Consider the following 10,914-nt stretch of genomic DNA (forward strand, 5'->3'; position numbering starts at 1 on the left):
GGAAGTAGAGGGAGGATTATCAGGAGGCCAGCCGAGTCCAGTATCGCGAATGCAAGAGACTAGGCGAGAAGCTCAAGTCCAAGGATGAGGCCATCACTACTCTTGAGAGCCAAGTAGAGCAGCTGAAACTTTCCAATGCCAAAGATCTGGAAAGGTACAAGAATGTGACGCTCCGGTGTTTTTATAACTTCTGGAAAAATAATCAGGGCGCCAACTTCGGTTATCTTTCAAAAGATGTTAGAAATGCTGAGCTGGCCCGCTGCACTGCTCAACTGGCCGAAGAGGAGGCAAGAGCAAGGATCCCTGCTTCCCCAAGCATCGCTGGCGCAGAGGAAGAAGGAGTTGTTGAGGATGCGACCAATCAGAATGCTGATAAAGACCCTCCTGCTCCTAATGCCTCTTGAGCTTTTATCATTATTTTTTCTTTCTTTTGATTACACGACCCACGGGTCGTGATGTAAAGACAATATCTTTTTTTAATTTGCTGCATGGGTAGCAAACTTTTCCTTTTATTTGAACAGTTACATCCAAGCAGTGATGCTTGCGGTGTAAAAGATTGCTTTATAATGTTATAATATTTTCATCTACTATAACATCTGTCTGTATAACCGAACTTAGCATAGTACTTTGGCTTGATTTAACAAAATATAAATTTTGAAAAATACTCTAAGTACCTTAGCATGCTTTCACTCATTTTGTTCATGTGTTTACATACCTCATGGTACGCTTTGCTATCGATGTGCCTTATATGCCCCCCAAGTGATCGAGGAGCTGTAGGTCCTTGGTCACTTGCCTTGACCATGACCTGTTTGAACATTTCTGCTCGGGTGGAAAAGTAATACTTGTCAACACACGTAATGAACAAATACTTGTAAATATAAATTTACAAAGGTTGGCAAGAATGACTGGCTGCGCACAGTCCCTTATAATCTCGTATTAAAAATGGACTAAACATGTCTTTACGAGTGATCCTAAAATAGGAACTTACATATACGAGTGATTAGCCATACAACATGGCTAACCCTCTTTGCAAAACTTGTAAAAAGTAAAATTTAATACAAGCCAGTCCTTTAAAAATGACTGTTCACTAATAGTACTTGCGCAGGTGTTCTCCATTCCAATAACGTGGAACGAGATCTCCGTTTAGGCGTGCAAGTTTGTGGGTGCCCGGATGAAGGACTTCTTCAATCTGGTAAGGTCCTTCCCAATTAGGTCCGAGTACTCCAGCAGTGGGGTCGCGGGTGTTTAAGAAAACTCGTCGTAGCACCAAGTCACCGACATTGAATTTTCTTTCTTTAACTTTGGAGTTAAAGTACCGGGCGACTTTTTGCTGGTACGCAGCAACTCGGAGTTAGGCCTTCTCCCGTATCTCGTCAATTGAGTTTAGGGACTCCATCATTAGTTGGCTGTTCTGGTCCTGGTCGTATGTTACATGTCGATGTGAGGGGGGATCTAACTCGACAGGTAACATAGCCTCATATCCGTAGGCTAAGGAAAATGGGGTATGACCTGTTGCTGTTCGGTGAGATGTTCTATACGACCAGAGGACTTCAGGTAGCTGCTGTGGCCATGCTCCTTTAGCGTCTTCAAGCCTCTTCTTCAGGGTGTCCTTAAGAGTTTTATTAACGGCCTCGACCTGCCCGTTTGCTTGTGGATGCGCAACTGATGAGAAGCTTTTTAATAACTCCATGTCTTTCGCAGAAGACGGTGAATGAGTCGCTGTCAAATTGGGTTCCGTTGTCTGATACGATCTTTCGGGGCAAACCATACCGACAAACAATGTTCTTGATGACAAAGTCAAGAACTTTCTTGGTCGTGATGGTAGCGAGCGGTTCAGCTTCGGCCCATTTGGTGAAGTAGTCGACTGCCACAACGGCGTATTTTACTCCACCCTTTCCTGTGGGTAGGGACCCAATCAAATCTATCCCCCACACCGCAAAAGGCCACGGACTTTACATCTGTTTCAATTCATTTGGAGTTGTTCGTGGAATCTTGGAGAACCTTTGACATTTATCGCATCTTCGTACAAACTCCATCGAATCCTCATTCATGGTTGGCCAAAATTAGCCTTGCCTTAGAATTTTCTTTGCCAAACTCTGCCCCCCAGCGTGATCCCCGCAGAAGCCTTAGCTTTTTCTGGTGTAACACATCTGAGTAGCGGCATTGAATACCCTCTTCGGTACATAACACCATCGACCAGTATGTACCTAGCGGCTTGCCTTTGTAGAGTTCTAGCTTTGTTTCTATCTGTTGGTAGCGCACCGTTCGTCAGATACTCCAAATAAGGTGCCATCCATGTATCCTCCATTCGAATCTCCATATTGGTCTCAACCGCTTGTATGCTTGGCTCACTCAGTCTTTCTACTGGCACAATGTTCAAAGTGTCAGCATCCTTCGCGCTCGCGAGTTTGGCTAAGGCGTCTGCGTTTGAATTCTGATCCCGCAGAATTTTCTGGAGGGTGTACTCCGTGAACTGGGCTAGCAGGTCTTTTGTTTTATTCAAGTAGGCTACCATTTTTAAGCCTCGCGCTTGATATTCTCCTAGAACTTGATTCACCACCAGCTGTGAATCACTGTAAATATCAAGCGCCTTTCTGCTCATGTCTTTCGCCATTCTCAATCCAGGGAGGAGTGCTTCATATTCGGCTTCATTGTTTGACGCGGTGAAGTTGAACCTAATAGCGCAGTGAAATCGATGCCCCTCCGGCGTTATCAATATCACTCCCGCTCCTGCGTGGGATTCGTTGGACGACCCATCCATGAATAACTTCCACGAAGGAGCTTTCTCTTGAGGCTCAGGCGCACTAGGCTGTTTGCACTGCTCGCTGTCTGGGAGTTCGGTGAACTCTGCAATAAGATCAGCCAAGACTTGTCCTTTTACTACTGCTCGCGGTGAATAAGTTATATCGAACTGCCCTAGTTCATCTGCCCATTTTAATAATCGCCCAGCCGCCTCTGGTTTCTGAAGGACTTGCCAAAGGGGCTGGTCAGTTAAAACTGTGATAGGATGGGCTTGGAAGTAAGGGCCCAGCTTCCTAGAGGCCAGGATTAAGCAATATGCTAACCTCTCGATTGGTGGATATCTCAATTCTGCCCCGATCAGTCTCTTGCTAACATAGTAGACCGCTTTTTGTACGCCTTCTTCTTCTCGCACTAGTACCGCGCTAGCAGCAACTTCGGTAATCGTCAGGTAAATAAACAAAGTTTCTCCTTTGATTGGCTTTGATAAGATGGGAGGCTGTGCCATATGAGCTTTCAAGGCCTGAAAAGCTTGCTCGCAGTCTCTTGTCCATTCAAACTTCTTATTTCCCCTTAGCAGATTGAAGAAAGGGACGCATTTGTCTGTTGACTTCGAAATAAATCTGCTTAGGGCTGCGATTCTCCCGGTTAAACTTTGTACATCTTTGATTCTTTCTAGCGATTTCATGTCGATCAGGGCCTTTATTTTGTCGGGGTTGGCCTCGATTCCTCTTGAATTTACAATGAACCCCAAAAACTTCCCTGATCCAACTCCGAAGGAACATTTGAGGGGATTTAACTTCATCTGGTATTTGTTCAATACATCGAAGCACTCTTGTAAATCCTTCACATGCCCTTCTGCCTTTTTAGACTTTACCAGCATGTCGTCCACGTATACTTCCATGTTTACTCCGATCAGCTCCTTAAACATGTGGTTGACTAGTCGCTGGTAAGTCGCACCTGCGTTTTTCAGTCCGAAGGGCATTACTTTGTAACAGTATAAGCCCGTATCGGTCCGAAAGCTGGTGTGATCCTCGTCAGGGGGATGCATGCTAATCTAGTTGATGCCCGAATATGCATCCATGAATGAGAGGATCTCGTGTCCTGCAGTAGCATCGACCAGCCGGTCGATTCTTGGGAGTGGGAAGCAATCCTTTGGGCAGGCTTTGTTGAAGTCTGTAAAATCCACACAGGTTCGCCATTTGCCGTTAGGCTTGGGAACCAGCACTGGATTGGATACCCACGATGGATAAAATGCCACCATGATTAACCCATTCTCCTTTAATCTTTCAACTTCTTCCTTTAAGGCTCTCGATCTATCCTTATCGAGCAGCCTTCTCTTTTGTTGCACGGGTGGAAAAGTCTTGTCTATATTCAGGACATGGCTGATAACTGCAGGGTCTATCCCAGCCATGTCTTTGTGCGACCAGGCAAAAACCTCCTGGTTCTTCCGCAAAAATTCCACCAGTGCGTGCTTCGTGGTTGGTTCCAGGTTTTTCCCAACCTTTACGACTCTGGTCGGGTCTTTTTTGTTGAGTTGGACCTCTTCCAGGTCCTCGACGGGTCCAACGTTCTCTTCAAAATCCCCAAAGTGAGGATCTAGATCTCTATCCTCACTTTGGGCAACACCCTATTTGGTGACTCCATCACTGGATTGGGCTTGTGTATCAACTACCATCTGCAACCCATCTGAGGTAGTGCTCTTTGGTGTTCCCTTTTTCGCCTTCGTGACTGAGGCGTTATAGCACTCCCTGGCTTCCCTCTGGTTCCCCAACACGCATCCTACCCCTGCGTCCGTTGGGAATTTCATGGCCAAGTGCCACATAGAGATGACGGCCCGTAGATCAACCAGTACAGGCCTCCCAATGACGGCATTGTACGCCGAAGGACAATCGACTACTACAAAAGTAGCGAGTAATGTCCTGGTAGCAGGCGTTGTACTTGTCATCACTGGTAGTCTGATCAATCTAGCGGGGGCAAGTCCTTCTCCAGAGATGCCATATATCGTTTGGTTGCAAGGCTCCAGGTCCTTAACGGACAACTTCATGCATTCCAGCAAAGACTTATACAGGATATTCACCGAACTTCCTGTATCGACCAGCACTCTTTTTACCATCATGTTAGCCATCTGGATATCCATGACCAGCGGATCGGAGTGTGGGAACCGGACGTGTTGGGCATCGCTATCGGAGAAGGTTATTTCGCCTTCCTCCAATCGAGCCTTTTTTGGCGCGCGGTCCTCCACAGTCATCATCTCGATGTCCTGGTCATGGCGCAGAGTCCGAGCGTATCGTTCCCTGGCCTTTCCGCTATTTTCTGCGAGATGTGGGCCTCCACAAATGGTCAATAATGTGCTAGTCACGGGGCAGGCTGTAAGGGTGGCGAGCGTTGGCGCGTGGGCGCCTATTCGTTGCTACCCGGAGCTACTCGTTGGGAATTTCCCGAGGCCCGTACGTATCTTCTCAAGTGTCCTTGTCTAATAAGGAACTCGATTTCGTCTTTCAGCTGGTTGCATTCGTTGGTGTCATGTCCGTAGTCGTTACGATAACGACAGAACTTGGTAGTGTCTCTCTTCGAAATATCCTTTCGAATGGGGCCAAGTTTCTTATAAGGCACACTAGAACTTGTGGCCTGATAAACCTCTCCCCGAGACTCAACGAGGGCAGTGTAGTTAGTGAACCGAGGTTCATAACGGTTACCCTTGGCTCGTTTATTGTCGGAGGTGGAAGGCTCATTGTGCGGCCGTTTTCCACCATTCTTACCATTACCGTTGCCTTTGCCGTTGCCGTTAGGGTTAGACCCATTGGCGGCTTTGGCGGGCTCGGCAGCCTTCTTATCCTTGCCAGAAGGCTTTCCATCGTCAGCAATGGCATCTTCGAGCTTGATGTAACGATCAGCCCGGTCCAAGAATTCTTGGGTAGTTCTAACTCCATCCTTGCGGAGGCTTTTCCAGAGGGGGGAGCGATGCCTAACTCCTACCGTTATGGCCATCATTTTGCCCTCGTCCCCCACCGTTTTTGCTCCAGCTGCTGCTCACATAAAACACTGGATGTAATCCTTCAGCGACTCTCCATCCTGCTGGCGAATTTCAACCAGCTGGTTTGCTTCGGTCGGATGCACATGACCTACATAGAACTGTCCGTAGAACTCCCTTACGAACATTTCCCAGGAAACTATGCTTGCAGGAGGGAACTTAAAAAACCACTCCTGTGCGGCCTCAGAAAGTGTTGCAGGGAAGATCCTGCACCGAGCGTCTTCGGACACTTTCTGAATGTCCATTTGTATCTCAAACTTATTGACATGAGATACTGGGTCTCCGTATCCGTCAATGTTTGGAAGCGTTGGCATTTTGAACTTTCTTGGAGTTTCTGCCATAGCTATTCTCTGGACGAAAGGAGTGCCTTTCCTCCTATTGTGGTCGATGTAAGACGTTCTTCCCTCGACCAGCTGTTGCACTGCCTGGTTGAGGGCATCTATCTGAGCCTGTATAGTGACAGGAATCGCTGTGGCCTCTGTTGCTGGGGGGACGTTCTCGCCATGCCGCTCGCAGTGATCGTTGAGTACGTCTCGCAAATCCTCGTCTCTTCTCCGCTGCTTGCTACCCCCGAGCCGGTTGAAGACATTATTTTGCCTGGGCTGCCCCACAGCATCCCGTCTATTGGGTTGGTCATCTTGAGGTACCTGGCTCCCGCCTCTACCTCTTTCTTCATTCCTCCGACCAGCATTTCCCTTGCCTGAGTCGGCCTCATTATACCCATGGCCATCTCTGAACCTCGATTGGCTATGGTGGGATTGACTGTTCCCTCGATTCCCATCCCTGGCTGAAACGTCCCGAGCGTTAGAGGGTGGCCTGCGCTGGTCGTTGTGTCCCCATGCATTATCATGCCGTGGGGGACCCCGGACCGCAGAGCCTAACTCTGAGTTCCTCCTGTTACCAGGAGGGTACTGACCTCTGTTCGGTAGGTTTGGCTCATCACCCCTATGGCGTCTAGGACTGCGAGGCTGATGCTCGGTCCTATTCTGCCTCTGTTGCAGGGGATTGCCGCGACTAGCTTGGGATGGAGGCTGTGCCTCAGGGTCCAGCGGGACATCGTCATGGGGCACCTGAGGTTGCTCGGGCCTTTGTGGACTCGAGGGCTGGATAGGCGGGCTAGGATTAGGACCCCTTTGGGGTGGCCCATTTGTAGGATGTTCAGGCTGCGAGGTAGGTGCAGCTTGATTCCTAGCCAACTGTATGGCTGCCATGGCCTCGCTCTGGCGGCGGTCCATCTCTGCCTGCCTCTTACTTAGCTCTGTGCGCTGCCGTTCAATCTCTTGCTGCTGCCGCGCCATGATTTCGGCAGAACTTTTCTGACTGGCCTTCAGATTGGGCAGCTCTTCATGCAACACCCCCAGATGACTTTTCATCGTTGCGTCATCCATTTCTTCCTCCTCAAAGTCCAAATGTGGCTCATCCTCAGCCACGCTTGCAGGAGGAGGAGGAGGCGGCGGGTTTGACGGTGCAGCGGCGGCTGCCTGTCCAGTTCTCTTTGCGGCTTTTGCCATTGGTCTTTTCAACGGTAATATATCAAGCTCTCAATGAATGCACCAGAATGTTGACCCTGATTTTGGTCAACTGACACGGAGTCAGAATATGCTTGATGTGAATGAATGCGTTGAAAATAATCGAATGACAAAAATAATAAGAACACGATGTTTTATAGTGGTTTGGCCCCAAGATCTGGTAATAACCTACGTCCACTTAGATTGTTATTGACGTGAGAATCAAAGGAGTGATCAAAGAACTAGGTTCCAATGAGTTTCACTAACCTCTGAAGAACAATACAATATTTCAAGTAGAATTACTCTAGTATCAAATAATTCAAAAGCCAAAAGTCCCTTCCTTAAGCTATCTTTCTATATTTATAGGCTCAAGGGGGATTACACGAATTTGTTACAGATATTCTCTTCTAAATAATCGGATGCTAGGAGATTGTGGGAGTTATTTTCGGGATATACAAAGATCTTTATTGTAACATCATGTTGAATGCGGAACCATCGACGAGACTGGTCGCAGGAAAGACCTGGCCGCCTACGGCTTACAATATGCCTTCTGGTCGATACCCTAGCAGAGTTCCTCCAAATGTCAGCCACGTGTCCAGGAATCACTTGCCACGTCATCAATGCCAATTTTTTGGATAACATAATACAAATAAACATGCATAAACAGTCATATCATAATATAACTCACATACTTCACATAACAACATATAAATTTAATTATTATCACATAATTCCACGATAATTCCAATTATGCCCTCTTGGAACATTAATCAACATACTCATCCTTATTAAGAGTTTTGGAACGCTACACATACTGCCCTTGCGATATTCCCATGGTTCTCACCACATACCAAGTTAAAAGAATAAATATTCTGTTGCTCTTTCCACATATGTTATATTCATCATAGCATACTTAAAGCATGATATAACCAAATCTTATAAAGTCAACGTGAACACGCATCAATACACAAAAACATGCAATAATCGTAACCCTCATATCATATATGACAAACTATAGTCATAAACATAACATGAACAATCATAATCGCTAGATCACACATACTGAACATTTGTGCACTCAAATGCACACCCTATGTTATCGTGACCACTCTTCTTACCTCAGATCCAATAGCGGTGCATTCAAATCCCTCAAGGGCATTGTAGAGTCCTAAATCCAAAAACAACATATATCATTTAGAGATTCATAACTTAACTGAAGGTCATGAACTAATTCTTACACTTTCTAAGACCCAATCAACCTTACATTGTCTTTAGGAATGCCCTAAAATTCCAAAAAAATGTCCCCTATAAGTGAGGGAGGAAGTCCCCAACGAACCCCACCTTAAACAACGTAAAACCGACCTTAAAAACCCCAAAAATATGTCCTTGACATTGCCAAGTGCTGAAGCGCTAATATTCGAGCGATGGGGCTCCTAAATGGTGTTGGGGCACTAATTCAAAACCTGCTCGCCGACTCAACCACAATTTAAATCTATTTTGGACGATTCTATTTGGGTTTTTCTTATCCTTAATCCCTCTATATAATCATACAATTCCTATAGATGAAAAAAACACAAAAAATATGTGAGAAGTCCCTAACTCAAATCCCTAACATATCACATGCAATAAAACTTCTTATTCCCGAAGCAATCTCTCCAATCTTCAAAACCAACAATCATCACTTAATAAATTCAACCCTAGCCTATTTCTAATTATTATAGACTGATACCTTTGTTTGTAACATCAATATAAACCAATCACCCCATTCTATCATGCTTTCTAATCAAGAGCACCATTAACATAACCCAAAGAACAATCAAAGAAACTTAAAAAATGTTAAAAGTTCTTACCAAGATCATGTGGAGCAACCTAAGCCAGGAGAAATATCCTCCTAAAGCATCCTAATTGAGCCCCCAGACAAGTACCTAGTTATCCATACATACATGAAGAGATCCTCCTTTTTCTTCTTCCTTAGATCTTGACCCTAGTCTAGAGAGAATGAGTGAGAGAGAGTTATCTTCTTTGATCATGTGTAGAGAAACCACAAAACTCAAATTGGAGTCTAACCCTAACCCTAATATCTCACTTTCTATTTGTAATGACTCATTATCACCAAATTACCATCCTACCCTTGTTCTAATCCATTCTAACAATTTCATTAAACCCTTTTTATTAATTCCCAAAAAAACTATTAGTTTCCATAATCATAATTAACTTATTCCCCATAAGTTCTATATATTTCATTATGACCCCTCTTTCAACAATTCTTGACAATAAAGCCCCTAACACTTGAAGGAAACCATGATTCGTCATTTTTACTCATAACCCGAGCACCCTCGGTATTTTCTAACATAAAATATCTTTCACAGATATTAATATTACAAAAACATATTCATATACTCACATAACACATAATTTCACAAAATTAGAAAAATACCCCTAAAAAATATTAAATTATCAAATTGCCTTCACAGGCTAAAATTACCAAAATTCAAATTAAATGAAAATGCAGATATTAGAGAGACCAACCTTTAGGTGGTCACTCTTCATATAATTGATTAGAGGTTTTGCATCACTTTTTAGTGGCCTCTATTAAACTGTCTGTAGGCCACAGTCAAAGACAATAAAAGTAAACATCCTCAGGATAGTCTTGATTTCTCAAAATCCTCTTTATGGTCTAATATCGAATGGCGAAATCCGTTGAGTTAGGCCAACAGATCTAGAGAATGTGACATTTCCAAAGGACCTAAGGAGCTATGACCAGATCATAGGTTCGGTTGTAGAAACTTGAGAGAAATTGTAGGCGATCGGGCGAACACAACAACTTGCCCTCCGTGCGACCCACTATAGGTGGCTAGGCTAAATGAGCATTTTTCTTGAGATTCAGAAGAGTCATACCAGGCGTTGGAGGGGCACTTCGTTGGTCGCCTTGTCAATAAGAGGGCATGGCGCATTCCAAGTGACAAGGCGCCCTCACTCTCCTAGTCACATGGGGGTAATAGGGATATCATGCACATGGAATAAAGTAGAGAAAACGAAAAGTTCATGTAAAGTGCATATGGAAGGAAGCAGTGTGCATGAAAAGATTGTGCAAGGCATATACAAAATTTAGAAACTCTTGCAAAGCAACACCCGGCATGGCTAAAAAAAGTATGTAGAGTAATCATCAATATATACATCGAAAAGAAACCTAGGTAAGGAAATGTTCATATATACAGAAGCGAAGGTCAATGTAAAGCAAAAAAAAAAAATGAAGTAAAAATAGCGATGAGAGCCTATGCAGGGTTGGTAGGATGGTCGCCATCGCTGGGATGCCCCTTGGTGGTGGTGGCTTCGCTAGGGGCCACCTCATCGGTGATGCGCTTGCCAAGGGCTACCTCACCATTGACACCCTCACCAGGGGCCACTCTTCAGCACGACCCTTGCCAGAGGCGACCCCCTCAACATTGCCTCACTCCATGGCATCCTAATCTGCTACCTTAGTAACAGTGTTCTCTGAGCCTTCAACACCGCCAACGTCGACTTCGCTTGTCTCCTCGGCAAGGCAAGTCTTCTAGTAAGCTAAGATGTTTGTGGCAGCTGGCTCACCCATAAAACTAAAGTCAACGTTATAGTTGAACCGCCAAAGAGAAA

Source organism: Humulus lupulus, chromosome X, assembly GCF_963169125.1.
Source record: "Humulus lupulus chromosome X, drHumLupu1.1, whole genome shotgun sequence".
NCBI classification, from domain to species: domain Eukaryota; kingdom Viridiplantae; phylum Streptophyta; class Magnoliopsida; order Rosales; family Cannabaceae; genus Humulus; species Humulus lupulus.